Here is a 14,939-nt window from a genome sequence, read left to right on the forward strand (position 1 = left end):
AAAATAACACTGTATGTTAACTATCCTGGAATTAAAATTTTAATAAAATTTTAAAAATAATTTTAAAAAATAAACATCACTTTCTTCAGAGTGGCCTTCTCTGACTCCCGTGGCTAAATACAGCAGCATTCATTGTCTATACCACATTACTTTATTTTATCTTTGTCACTACCATTATTGATACCTGCCAGTAACTTATCTACTTATTAGCTCACAAGATTGTCAAGATCAGAGACTTTGCTTAACTCCAAATGTGAAGTGCACTGCCAGGCCCCAGGAGGGGTTTTATGTTTGGCAAATTGACTGCTGTGTGCTCCCAGAGGTTTTTCAATAGCAAGTTGTTACATGAATTTCACATTCTGATAGTGGTGTTTAATACGCATCTCAATACCCTTAGGATGTTCAGCTTTAAGAACACAAAAGAGCGACTTACATCCTTTATGCACCTCCAAGACTACTGGAGAATTCTAGTAGAAGTACATTTCACAATTAAGTGCCTAAAAAGTCTTTTTGTTGTTGTTGTTACAGATTTTATTTACTTATTTGAGAGAGAGAGAGAGAGAGAAAGCACAAGCTGGAGAAGGGCAGAGGGTGAGGGAGTAGTTGACTCCGCACTGAGCAATGAGTCAGATGCAGGGCTTGGATCCTGGCTCTGGGATCAAGACCTGAGTTGAAGCAGATGCTTAGCTAACTGAGCCACCCAGGCACCTGTCTAAAATGTCTTTAACTTTTAGCATATTATCCCCTAACCTACTAAATGGTCATGGTATTATCAGGTTCAGAAAAAAAAAATTATAAAGCAGACGTGATAAGCAAAAGTCCAAGTACTGGACTATTAAATTAAAACTATTGTAAGTGGGGCGCCTGTGTGGCTCAGTGGGTTAAAGCCCCTGCCTTCGGCTCAGGTCATGATCCCGGGGTCCTGGAATCGAGCCCTGCATCGGGCTCTCTGCTCAGCAGGTAGCCTGCTTCCCTTCCTCTCTCTCTGCCTACCTCTGCCTACTTGTGATCTCTGTCTGTCAAATAAATAAATAAAATCTTTAAAAAAAAAAAACAAACTATTGTAAGTGATGTGCTGTTGTTTTGTGGTATCAACTGTTATTATGAGACAATAAAGAATAAGCCTAATGTTTCCCTTGTGGAGATGGTGTACTGATTTTATTTCAGTTTTCTTCAGACTCTTTCTTCAGACATTAATTCAGTAAAGTCATCAAATATGATTGGATTAATATATTCTGAATCATTTGTTCACTATTTGTCCTGACCTTACTATTTAGTTTTAAATTTATTTTTGTTAACATATGGGAATTTATTTCTACATCTATCAACTTCAGGAATGAAGTACTCATTCCTCCAACTATTGGGAGTTGCTCTCATCTGAAGATGGAAGCCCAGTCTCTGAAAACATTCAGTAATTGAAAATGTCAGATCATAAAAGCTTGATCCCCTGTGCCAGTTTGGGACAATTCTGCAGGGTCATTCCCGCTCCCAACCTCCCTGGAGATCATGATGCTCATGCCTTTGTGTTGATGGGGTAACTTTCAAATTTCTTACTTTACCCAACACTGCTTTCTTCACTTTTCAGTAGGTGTTTATTCCTAAAGTATTTCATAATAAAATCCAGTCTGCTACATCTTGCATCCTAGGGATGGATCTGTCCTCAAATTTTATCATACGGAAATGGCCAGAAATCACCTGGCTGAAGTTGAGGTGACCATCTCTGAAATTCACAGACTTTTTGTTTAATTTTTTTTTGTTTAATTTTTTTCCTCCCATTTTCTTGAGGTATAATTCACATCATAAGATTAAGGTGCACTTGAGTTACATATTGTGTAAAAACGAAAAATCCGATTTTATTGTTTTCTTCTGACACAGTGAATGAGTCAGCAGGTAATAGTTATTGAAGATTCTCCCTCCACACATCGTTTTCATGTTTATAAGATTTTTAGATTTGGGAGTTAGATTCTTTGCAAATAAATACGACTACACTGCACACTTCTTTCTTTTAACACTGCCTTCCCTGTTGATCTTCTCTATTATCATGCACAGAAATGGTTGTCAAGTACTCTATTCATTTTCTTATCCTGCCTTCCACCTAATTTTCCCAAGAAAAATATAAAAATCGAGATGCTCAGAAGTGCTATACATACCTTTTAAGAAAGTATGCAGTTATTTGCACTGTGAAATATTGTATTGAGTGTTAAGATCCATCTTGATTTAACCTAAGAGGCACAATGTCTGACAGGCATTTTTGACAGGCTGTGATGTGAGATTTATAGCTATCTTTGTTTAGTCTCACTGTAAGCAGGATTTTCATCTCATTTTTTACTAATCATTTATTTTCCTTCCAAAGAGGAGTTAAATAAACATGGATTTACTCGATCATGTATTATTGAAAGTTACCATTTTTTTTTTCTCTTTTAAGCTATCGTCCATGACATTTCTAAAAAAAAAAAGAAAATTAATATAAAAAAAGGAATCCCGGGGCGCCTGGGTGGCTCAGTGGATTAAGCCGCTGCCTTCGGCTCAGGCCATGATCTCAGGGTCCTGGGATCGAGCCCCGCATCGGGCTCTCTGCTCAGCAGGGAGCCTGCTTCCCCCTCTGTCTCTGCCTACCTCTCTACTTACTTGTGATCTCTCTCTGTGTCAAATAAAATAAATAAAATCTTAAAAAAAAAAAAACACTTAAAAAAAAAAAGGAATCCCTGTGGTTTTCAATCTCAGAACATACTGGGATATTTTTCATCTGTACAAATTAAATCCACTTAAAATTGATTTTTCTTGAAATATTAAAAATCTGCATTGTTTCCATCATCAAATCATAAGCTTTATTAGTCCAGTGTTTTTTCCTCAAAATTGATCACTTCTGATGCTTTTGATACATAAGAACATAATATTTTTATATTTTTAGACAATAATAGGAACATTTACTGAAAATTACACCAAGGTCTTCAGGTGCCAGGTTTTAAGGAATTGAATGAAAATTTAAGTATTTATTGTAATTATTTTTGCTAAGTATAATTTGTACACTAAGTTGTGCATTTATGGATCTCGTGATGCTTCTTTAATTATGGAATAGTCTAAATCCATCAGATATTTCAGTAGAACTTGGCTTCTCTTTCAGTGACTGCTTCACACTAATTTTTGATGGTGACATATTTAAGGAATTCTCTGGAAACAAATAGTCCATGCTGTGGCATAGGTTAGCCATTTGGAGTTTTATTTTACATGTTCCCATGAGAAAAATTCCCCTCCTAGTTCAACTTCAGTAAATGCTTCTTTGTTTGTTTGCTTACTTATTTTTATTTTAATTCCTTTAAGTTAACAAACATACAGTGTTGTACTAGTTTTGCATGTACAACATAGTGATTTAACAATTCCATACATCACTTAGTGCTCATCATGATGAGTGCACTCCTTAATCTCCATCACCTCTAACCTATCCCCTACCCATGTCCTCTCTGGTAAGCATCAGTTCTCTATAATTAAGAGTTTGTTTCTTGATTTCTTCATCTTTCTCCCCCACCACTTTTTTTTCTTAAATAGGATGTATGGTAAAATGACATGGTATTTATCTTTCTTTGACTGGCTTATTTCACTTAGCATTATACTCTGCCTCTATCCATGTCATTGCAAATGGCAAGATTCCATATTTCACTCCTTTTTATGGAATAATATATAATAATACACATCCCACAACTTCTTTATATATAATATATATAATAATATATATTAATACACACACACACTTCCCACAACTTCTTTATCCATTCATTAATTGATGGATACTTGGACTGCTCCCATAATCTGGCAACTGTAAATAATGCTAAAGTAAACATAAGGGTGTGTTTGTCCATTTGAATTAGTGTTTTTTAATTCCATGGATAAATACCCCATAATATGATTGCTGAATCATAGGGTAGACCTATTTTTTACTTCTTTTTTTTTTTTTATAATTTTTTATTTTTTATAAACATATATTTTTATCCCCAGGGGTACAGGTCTGTGAATCACCAGGTCCACACACTTCACAGCACTCACCAAAGCACACACCCTCCCCAATGTCCATAATCCCACGCCCTTCTCCCAAACCCCCTCCCCCCAGCAACCCTCAGTTTGTTTTGTGAGATTATGGTTTGTCTCCCTCCCAATCCCATCTTGTTTCATTTATTCTTCTCCTACCCACTTAAGCCTCCATGTTGCATCACCACTTCCTCATATCAGGGAGATCATATGATAGTTGTCTTTCTCTGCTTGACTTATTTCGCTAAGCATAATATGCTCTAGTTCCATCCATGTTGTCGCAAATGGCAAGATTTCATTTCTTTTGATGGCTGCATAGTACTCCATTGTGTATATATACCACATCTTCTTGATCCATTCATCTGTTGATGGACATCTAGGTTCTTTCCATAGTTTGGCTATTGTGGACATTGCTGCTATAAACATTCGGGTGCATGTGCCCCTTTGGATCACTACATTTGTATCTTTAGGGTAAATACCCAATAGTGCAATTGCTGGGTCATAGGGCAGTTCTATTTTCAACATTTTGAGGAACCTCCATGCTGTTTTCCAGAGTGGCTGCACCAGCTTGCATTCCCACCAACAGTGTAGGAGGGTTCCCCTTTCTCCGCATCCTTGCCAGCATCTGTCATTTCCTGACTTGTTGATTTTAGCCATTCTGACTGGTGTGAGGTGATATCTCATTGTGGTTTTGATTTGTATTTCCCTGATGCCGAGTGATATGGAGCCCTTTTTCATGTGTCTGTTGGCCATCTGGATGTCTTCTTTGCAGAAATGTCTGTTCATGTCCTCTGCCCATTTCTTGATTGGATTATTTGTTCTTTGGGTGTTGAGTTTGCTAAGTTCTTTATAGATTCTGGACACTAGTCCTTTATCTGATATGTTGTTTGCAAATATCTTCTCCCATTCTGTCAGTTGTCTTTTGATTTTGTTAACTGTTTCCTTTGCTGTGCAAAAGCTTTTGATCTTGATGAAATCCCAATAGTTCATTTTTGCCCTTGCTTCCCTTGCCTTTTGCGTTGTTCCTAGGAGGATGTTGCTGCGGCAGAGGTCGAAGAGGTTGCTGCCCGTGTTCTCCTCAAGGATTTTGATGGATTCCTTTCGCACATTGAGGTCCTTCAACCATTTTGAGTCTATTTTTGTGTGTGGTGTAAGGAAATGGTCCAATTTCATTTTTCTGCATGTGGCTGTCCAATTTTCCCAGCACCATTTATTGAAGAGGCTGTCTTTTTTCCATTGGACATTCTTTCCTGCTTTGTCGAAGATTAGTTGACCATAGATTTGAGGGTCTATTTCTGGGTTCTCTATTCTGTTCCATTGATCTATGTGTCTGTTTTTGTGCCAGTACCATGCTGTCTTGATGATGACAGCTTTGTAATAGAGCTTGAAGTCCGGAATTGTGATGCCACCAACGTTGGCTTTCTTTTTCAATATCCCTTTGGCTATTCGAGGTCTTTTCTGGTTCCATATAAATTTTAGCATTATTTGTTCCATTTCTTTGAAAAAGATGGATGGCACTTTGATAGGAATTGCATTAAATGTGTAGATTGCTTTAGGTAGCATAGACATTTTCACAATATTTATTCTTCCAATCCAGGAGCATGGAACATTTTTCCATTTCTTTGTGTCTTCCTCAATTTCTTTCATGAGTACTTTATAGTTTTCTGAGTATAGATTCTGTGTCTCTTTGGTTAGGTTTATTCCTAGGTATCTTATGGTTTTGGGTGCAATTGTAAATGGGATTGACTCCTTAATATCTCTTTCTTCTGTCTTGCTGTTGGTGTAGAGAAATGCAACTGATTTCTGTGCATTGATTTTATATCCTGACACTTTACTGAATTCCTGTATAAGTTCGAGCAGTTTTGGAGTGGAGTCTTTTGGGTTTTCCACATATAGTATCATATCATCTGCGAAGAGTGATAATTTGACTTCTTCTTTGCCGATTTGGATGCCTTTAATTTCCTTTTGTTGTCTGATTGCTGAGGCTAGGACCTCTAGTACTATGTTGAATAGCAGTGGTGATAATGGACATCCCTGCCGAGTTCCTGACCTTAGCGGAAAAGCTTTCAGTTTTTCTCCATTGAGAATGATATTTGCGGTGGGTTTTTCATAGATGGCTTTGATGATATTGAGGTATGTGCCCTCTATCCCTACACTTTGAAGAGTTTTGATCAGGAAGGGATGCTGTACTTTGTCAAATGCTTTTTCAGCATCTATTGAGAGTATCATATGGTTCTTGATCTTTCTTTTATTGATGTGTTGTATCACATTGACTGATTTGCGGATGTTGAACCAACCTTGCAGCCCTGGAATAAATCCCACTTGGTCGTGGTGAATAATCCTTTTGATGTACTGTTGAATCCTATTGGCTAGTATTTTGTTGAGTATTTTCGCATCTGTGTTCATCAAGGATATTGGTCTATAGCTCTCTTTTTTGGTGGGATCCTTGTCTGGTTTTGGGATCAAGGTGATGCTGGCCTCATAAAATGAGTTTGGAAGTTTTCCTTCCATTTCTATTTTTTGGAACAGTTTCAGGAGAATAGGAATTAGTTCTTCTTTAAATGTTTGGTAGAATTCCCCCGGGAAGCCATCTGGCCCTGGGCTTTTGTTTGTTTGGAGATTTTTAATGACTATTTCAATCTCCTTACTGGTTATGGGTCTGTTCAGGCTTTCTATTTCTTCCTGGCTCAGTTGTGGTAGTTTATATGTTTCTAGGAATGCATCCATTTCTTCCAGATTGTCAAATTTATTGCCGTAGATTTGCTCATAGTATGTTCTTATAATAGTTTGTATTTCTTTGGTGTTAGTTGTGATCTCTCCTCTTTCATTCATGATTTTATTTGTTTGGGTCCTTTCTCTTTTCTTTTTGATAAGTCGGGCCAGGGGTTTATCAGTTTTATTAATTCTTTCAAAGAACCAGCTCCTAGTTTCGTTGATTTGTTCTATTGTTTTTTTGGTTTCTATTTCATTGATTTCTGCTCTGATCTTTATGATTTCTCTCCTCCTGCTGGGCTTAGGGTTTCTTTCTTGTTCTTTCTCCAGCTCCTTTAGGTGTAGGGTTATATTGTGTACCTGAGACCTTTCTTGTTTCTTGAGAAAGGCTTGTACCACTATATATTTTCCTCTCAGGACTGCCTTTGTTGTGTCCCACAGATTTTGAACCGTTGTATTTTCATTATCATTTGTTTCCATGATTTTTTTCAATTCTTCTTTAATTTCCCGGTTGACCCATTCATTCTTTAGAAGGATACTGTTTAGTCTCCATGTATTTGGGTTCTTTCCAAACTTCCTTTTGTGGTTGAGTTCTAGCTTTAGAGCATTGTGGTCTGAAAATATGCAGGGAATGATCCCAATCTTTTGATACCGGTTGAGTCCTGATTTAGGACCGAGGATGTGATCTATTCTGGAGAATGTTCCATGTGCACTAGAGAAGAATGTGTATTCTGTTGCTTTGGGATGAAATATTCTGAATATATCTGTGATGTCCATCTGGTCCAGTGTGTCGTTTAAGGCCTTTATTTCTTTGCTGATCTTTTGCTTGGATGACCTGTCCATTTCAGTGAGGGGAGTGTTAAAGTCCCTTACTATATTGTATTATTGTTGATGTGTTTCTTTGATTTTGTTATTAATTGGTTTATATAGTTGGCTGCTCCCACGTTGGGGGCATAGATATTTAAAATTGTTAAATCTTCTTGTTGGACAGACCCTTTGAGTATGATATAGTGTCCTTCCTCATCTCTTATTATAGTCTTTGGCTTAAAATCTAATTGATCTGATATAAGGATTGCCACTCCTGCTTTCTTCTGATGTCCATTAGCATGGTAAATTCTTTTCCACCCCCTCACTTTAAATCTGGAGGTGTCTTCGGGCTTAAAATGAGTTTCTTGGAGGCAACATATAGATGGGTTTTGTTTTTTTATCCATTCTGATACCCTGTGTCTTGACAGGGGCATTTAGCCCATTCACATTCAGGGTAACTATTGAGAGATATGAATTTAGTGCCATTGTATTGCCTGTAAGGTGACTGTTACTGTATTTGGTCTGTTCCTTTCTGATCTATCACTTGTAGGCTCTCTCTTTGCTTAGAGGACCCCTTTCAATATTTCCTGTAGAGCTGGTTTGGTATTTGCAAATTCTTTCAGTTGTTGTTTGTCCTGGAAGCTTTTAATCTCTCCTTCTATTTTCAATGATAGCCTAGCTGGATATAGTATTCTTGGCTGCATGTTTTTCTCGTTTAGTGCTCTGAAAATATCATGCCAGCTCTTTCTGGCCTGCCAGGTCTCTGTGGATAAGTCAGCTGCCAATCTAATATTTTTACCATTGTATGTTACAGACTTCTTTTCCCGGGCTGCTTTCAGGATTTTCTCTTTGTCACTGAGACTTGTAAATTTTACTATTAGGTGACGGGATGTGGGCCTATTCTTATTGATTTTGAGGGGCGTTCTCTGAACCTCCTGAATTTTGATGCTCGTTCCCTTTGCCATATTGGGGAAATTCTCTCCAATAATTCTCTCCAGTATACCTTCTGCTCCCCTCTCTCTTTCTTCTTCTTCTGGAATCCCAATTATTCTAATGTTGTTTCGTCTTATGGTGTCACTTAATTTTCGAATTCTCCCCTCGTGGTCCAGTAGCTGTTTGTCCCTCTTTTGCTCAGCTTCTTTATTCTCTGTCATTTGGTCTTCTATATCACTAATTCTTTCTTCTGCCTCATTTATCCTAGCAGTGAGAACCTCCATTTTTGATTGCACCTCATTAATAGCTTTTTTGATTTCAACTTGGTTAGATTTTAGTTCTTTTATTTCTCCAGAAAGGGCTTTTATATCTCTCGAGAGGGTTTCTCTAATATCTTCCATGCCTTTTTCGAGCCCGGCTAGAACCTTGAGAATTGTCATTCTGAACTCTAGATCTGACATATTACTGATGTCTGTATTGATTAGGTCCCTAGCCTTCGGTACTGCCTCTTGTTCTTTTTTTTGTGTTGAATTTTTACGTCTTGTCATTTTGTCCAGATAAGAGTAAATGAAGGGGCAAGTAAAATACTAAAAGGGTGGCAACAACCCCAGGAAAATATGTTTTAACCAAATTAGAAGAGATCCTAAATCGTGAGTGGGGAGAAAGGGGATAAAAAGAGGTTCAAAAAGGAAGAAAGAAAAAAAAAAAAAAGAAAAAAAAAAAGAAAAGAATTTTAAAAAAAGAAAACACCTAAGAAAAATGTAAAAAAGAAAAAATATATATATTAGATAAACTAGTAAAAAATCGTTAAAAAAGAAAAAGGTAACAGTTAAAAAAAAAAAATTTACCCGAAGGCGAGAAGAAAAAAAAAAAAAAAAATGAAAAGGAAAAAATTAAATTAACTGCAGGACTAAAAAAAATCACAGGAAAAAAGCCATGAGTTCCGTGCTTGGCTTTCTCCTCCTCTGGAATTCTGCTGCTCTCCTTGGTATTGAAACCGCACTCCTTGGTAGGTGAACTTGGTCTCGGCTGGATTTCTTGTTGATTCTGGGGGAGGGGCCTGTTGTAGTGATTCTCAAGTGTCTTTGCCCCAGGCGGAATTACACCGCCCTTACCCAGGGCCGGGGTGAGTAATCCGCTCGGGTTTGCTTTCAGGAGCTTTTGTTCCCTGAGCGCTTTCCGTAGAGTTCCGGAGGACGGGAATACAAATGGCGGCCTCCTGGTCTCCGGCCTGGAGGAGCCGAGAGCCCAGGGCCCCACTCCTCAGTGCGCCCTCAGAGAACAGCGCCCAGTTACTCCCGTCTGCCTGACCTCCGGCCGCGCTCCGAGCTCACCGAGCCTGCAACCGGTTCAAGGTAACCCCGAGCTGCGAGCTGTCGGCTCTGTCTCTGTAGCCGGCTTTCCCGTTCCAATACCCACAAGCTCTGCGACACTCAGACACCCCCGATCCTTCTGTGACCCTGCGGGACCTGAGGCCACGCTGACCCCGCGTGGGCTTCGCCCCGGTTTAGCCTCTGGAGCGATGTCCCTCAGTGGAACAGACTTTTAAAAGTCCTGATTTTGTGCGCGGTTGCTCTGCCGCTTGCCGGGAGCCGGCCCCTCCCCCCGGGGTCTATCTTCCCGTCGCTTTGGATTCACTTCTCCGCCGGTCCTACCTTTCAGAAAGTGGTTGTTTTTCTGTTTCCAGAATTGCTGTTCTTCTTCTCTTCGATCTGCCGATGGATTTTCAGGTGTTTGCAATCTTTAGATAAGCTATCTAGCTGATCTCCGGCTAGCTGAAGCAGTCTCAGCTTGCTACTTCTCCGCCATCTTGACTCCTCCCTCTATTTTTGACTTTTTAAAAAATATTTTATTACCTATTTGATATATAAAGAGAGATCACAAGTAGGCACAGAGGCAGAGAGAGAGGTGGAAGCAGGCTCCCTGCTGAGCAGAGAGCCTGATGCTGCGCTTGATCCCAGGATACTGAGATCATGACTGAAAACCAAAGGCAGAAGCTTAACCCACTGAGCCACCCAGGTATCCCCTATTTTTGTCATTTTAAGAAACTTTCATACTGTTTTAGACAGTGGCTGCACCAGTTTGTATTCCCATTAACAGTCCATGAGAGTTACTTTGTCTCCATTTTCTGGCCAACACTTGTTTCCTGTGTCATTGACTTTAGCCATTCTGATGGATATGAGATGATAGCTCATTGTAGTTTTGATATGCATTTCTCTGATGGTAAGTGATGATGAACATCTTTTGATGTGTCTTTTGGCCATCTTGGATGACTTCTTCGGAGAAATGTCTCTTAATGTCTGCTGCCCCTTTTTAATTGGATTACTTGTTTTGGGGGTGTTAAGTTTTAGTAGTTCTTTATAGATTTTGGATACTAACCCTTTATTGGATGTTATTTGTAAATAACTTTTTATATCCCATAGGATGTCTTTTAGTTTTGTTGATTGTCTCTTGCACTTCGCAGAAGCTTTTCATTTTGATGTAGTCCCAATCATTTATTTTTGCTTTTGATTCCCTTGCCTCAGGAGACATATTTTCAAAAATGTTGCTATAACCAGTGTTAAAAAGGTTACCTTCTGTGTTCTTTTCTTGCATTTTTATGGTTTCAGGTCTCCCATTTCGATCTTTATCCATTTTGAATTTATTTTTGTTTATACTGTAAAAAAAAAGTGGTCTATTATTTTTCTTTTGCATGTAGCTGACCAGTTTTTTCAACACCATTTGTTGAGGAAACCGTATTTCTTCCATTGGATATTCTTTCCTGCTTTGATGAAAATTAATCGACCATATAGTTGTGGTTTTATTTCTGGGTTTTCTGTTCTGTTTCATTGATCTAGTTGTCTATTTTTATGCCAGTACCACACTGTTTGTTTTCTACAGCTTTGTAATATAACTTGAAATCTGGAATCATGATGCCTCCAGCTTTCCTTTTCTTTTACAAGATTACTTTGTCTCTTCAGGGTCTTTTCTGGTTCCATAAAATTTTAGAATTGTTTGTTCCAGTTCTGCAAAGAAGTACCATCGATATTTTGATAAGGATCGCATTAAATGTGTAGATTGCTTTGGATAATATAGACATTTTATTTTATTTTAAAGATTTTATTTATTTATTTGACAGAGAGAGAGAGAGACAGTGAGAGAGAGAGCACAAGCAGGGGGAGTGGGAGAGGGAGAAGCAGGGTTCCTGCCAAGCAGGGAGCCCGATGAGGGGCTCGGTCCTAGAACTCTGGGATCATGACCTGAGCTGAAGGCAGATACTTAATGACTGAGCCACCCAGGTTCCCCCAGTATATACATTTTAACAATATTTGTTCTTCCAATCCGTGAGCATGGAATGTCTGTCCATTTCTTTGTGTCATCTTCAGTTTCTTTCATCAGTGTTTTATAGTTTTTAGAGTACAGGTTTTTCACAACATTGGTTAGGTGTATTCCTAGCTATGTTATTATTTTTGGTGCATTTGTAAATGGGATTTTTATCTTAATTTCTCTTTTTGCTGCTATTGGTATATAGAAACACAGCATATTTCTTTACATTGATTATGTATCCTGTGATCTTAATGAATTCATTTATCAGTTTTAATAGTCTTTTGATAGAATCTAAAGCGTTTTCTATATATAACATCATGTCATCAGCAAAGAGTGGAAGTTTTACTTTTTCCTTACCGGTTTGGATATCTTTTCTGTTTCTGATTGCTGTGGCTAGGATTTTGGTACTATATTGAATAAAAGCAATGAAAATGGACATCCTTTTCTTTTTCTAAATAATTAATTAAGATAATAATTCAATAGTATAAAAATAATGGTAGCTGACATTAATTAAGTGCTTTCTGTGTAGGACCTTACATGAATTTCACTCATTTAATCCTCACAAAATCCTACAAGGTAGGCAGCACTGCAACAGTGCTTTTATCTCTTTCACTTAGATCTCAGGCCATGTCCTTATACTGTTCTTTCAGTTGGGTAAATTTCTCTGTCTTCTCATTTTGTGTAAGTTTCTCACCCTGTACTCTGTGGAGGAAAGTCAGCTACATATCCTGTTCTTGAGGGTAACGGCCTTATGAAGAAGAGGTCCTGTAGTGCCCTGCTCGGTAGCGTCCCCTATTCCCCAGGCCCTGGCACTTCTGGGCGTATTTCCAATGTACACTATGTGTGCTCTGCTCTTTTTGTCCTGGCTACTTTGTCTTTCAGGCCAATCACCTGCAGAGACTTTCTTTGCCTGTGGTGGGTAGTGTTTGGTCCTTGGCCTGAATGTAACATATTTTTACTGAATGTGTGCTGGTAGGTTTGTTAAATGAGAATTGTAGCCACAGCCAGTGGCTAAGAGGCACTGCAGAACTCCCACATTGGTAGATGGTAGATTTCTTGTGAGCTTGGGTTTGGGCTGGTTCCTTTGGAAGGGACCCATTGCCTTGGAACTAAAGCAAGCAGGACTAGGAGGGGAAGTTCCACTAGAACTTTGGGGGTTGGGGGTTAGTGTAAGCAAGTTAGACAGTGAGTGTGGATCCTGTGGTCATTTCCACTGATGGGCCTGTGCTTATGCTGAGGGACAGGGAAGGGAAATTGCACCTTCCTGTTCCTTTGTTCCTGGAGTTGTCTCTCCATGAATACTGTTTCTCATGATCAGCGAATAACCTCCCCACTGTGTGTCCCAGCACTCTTTAGATTGTTTTTTTCATGCTGTATGTCTGTGGGCTGTTTTCCCACTTTTTCTCCAAGAGCAGCCCCCAAATCCTTTGAGATTTCCTAGAGCCAAGCCCACTGACCTTTAAAACTCAAGGTTTTAAGCCCAGCTGGTTGCAAGAATTCATGAAATTCAGTCCTTCTCACTTTCTAAGCCAATTGCTATGGGGATTTATTTTCTCCATGTGTTCCCCTATGTGATAATATGTCTCTTGCCTTTCTATGTGGCTGTGGCTCCCTTCCCACTGCACAGGTCATGATCCATTTCTCTCCTAAACCACATCTTTGTCCTTTCGACCTTCTTTGATATGGTCTTTTCTCTACCTTTAGTTGTGGGGTTTCTTCTGCCAATCTTCAGGTCAATTTCTGGGGTTTTTAAGATAATTCGATAGTTACCTAGTTGTATTTGTAGGACAAGGCAAGCCTAGGGTCCTCCTACTCCACTGCTATCTTCCAACTAGGATATCTTTGTATATTTAAAGGGGTAGTCATGAAGCCACTTCAAGTTCCCTTTAGGAAATCATATGCTTAAAGGAGTAACTAAAGCCAGCTTTACATTTCATTTCTTCCCTTTGGAAATCTAGAGATAACCTAATCTAATGAAGCAAGGGGTGTCTGTTGAGACCGTGACTTAATCTATTTTATTTTTCTTTCTCTCTTGATAACTCAGGTTGATTGTATATGTGATCTCATGCAAAGGAGTGTGAATACAATGAACTTTTCTGCTATGTGCTCAATTATTTATCCATTCATTTACTTCTTGAGCAAGCATTTATTGAGTGTCTGCTTTCTATAAAACACTTGGCTGGGCCCTTAGTAATACTAAGCTCTAAGGATCTAATATAGCAATAGTCAAATATCCAAACTATATAATTCAAAATGATGCATGGAATATGGAACTAATGGACATCCTAGTTTAATTTTTGGTATCATCTACCTTCTGCAAATGCTTTGTCAATCAGTGTATATATTCAGATAAATAGTTATTTCCTCAAGGCTGATGTGAGAGAGAGAATACATTTAAGTAACAAAAGTCATGTCATTCATTAGAAGAATAAAGTCATTGGCCAGGACCTCAGTTGCAATTCCCAGATATATCTGCTCACTTGGCAGGAGAATCTTTGACTTTAGCATTGATAGATCAAAGAAAAGTGCAACTTTGGCAAATCATGTAACCACTGTTTCACAGCATCCTGATTAGAATCTACAAGGGGAAAATCATCAGTATATAGATAGGTTTGAATGATTAATATCAGCACTTTTCTTTTTATTATTAAAGTATCAAAGAATTACAGATGAAACTAAGAGTTAATTTTAGAAAAATAATACAAAATGGCAGTACTTGTTTAGTATTTTACCCATTTTCATTTATATTTTTATTCACATAATTGTTTATTCATTCAATGAGTATGGATGGGCTGAGCATGTTTCTTTTATTAGGTATACTTAATAGTAATAGAAATTGAGGCTCATAATAAATATAATTATCCTAAGTCATACAACTAATAGGTGGTGAAGTTTTTATTTAAATTAGATCTGACTAATTCAAAGCCTATCATCAAAAATCTATCCATTCTGCTACTTTAGAGTAGAACTCAAAATTATATAGGAACAGGTATAATTTTGAGATTCGATGTCATTTTATAGGTCTTGGTCTGAAAACAAAGATCTAGATTCAGAAATTCACATGTATATTGGGTCAGTGGTGTGTAGTGTGTCAAGAAGGACTGATAGAATGCCTGGCCCTCTTGAACTATCATTTGGTTAGAGACATGCATATGAGA

Source organism: Mustela nivalis, assembly GCF_964662115.1.
Source record: "Mustela nivalis genome assembly, chromosome: 6".
Taxonomy (NCBI): domain Eukaryota; kingdom Metazoa; phylum Chordata; class Mammalia; order Carnivora; family Mustelidae; genus Mustela; species Mustela nivalis.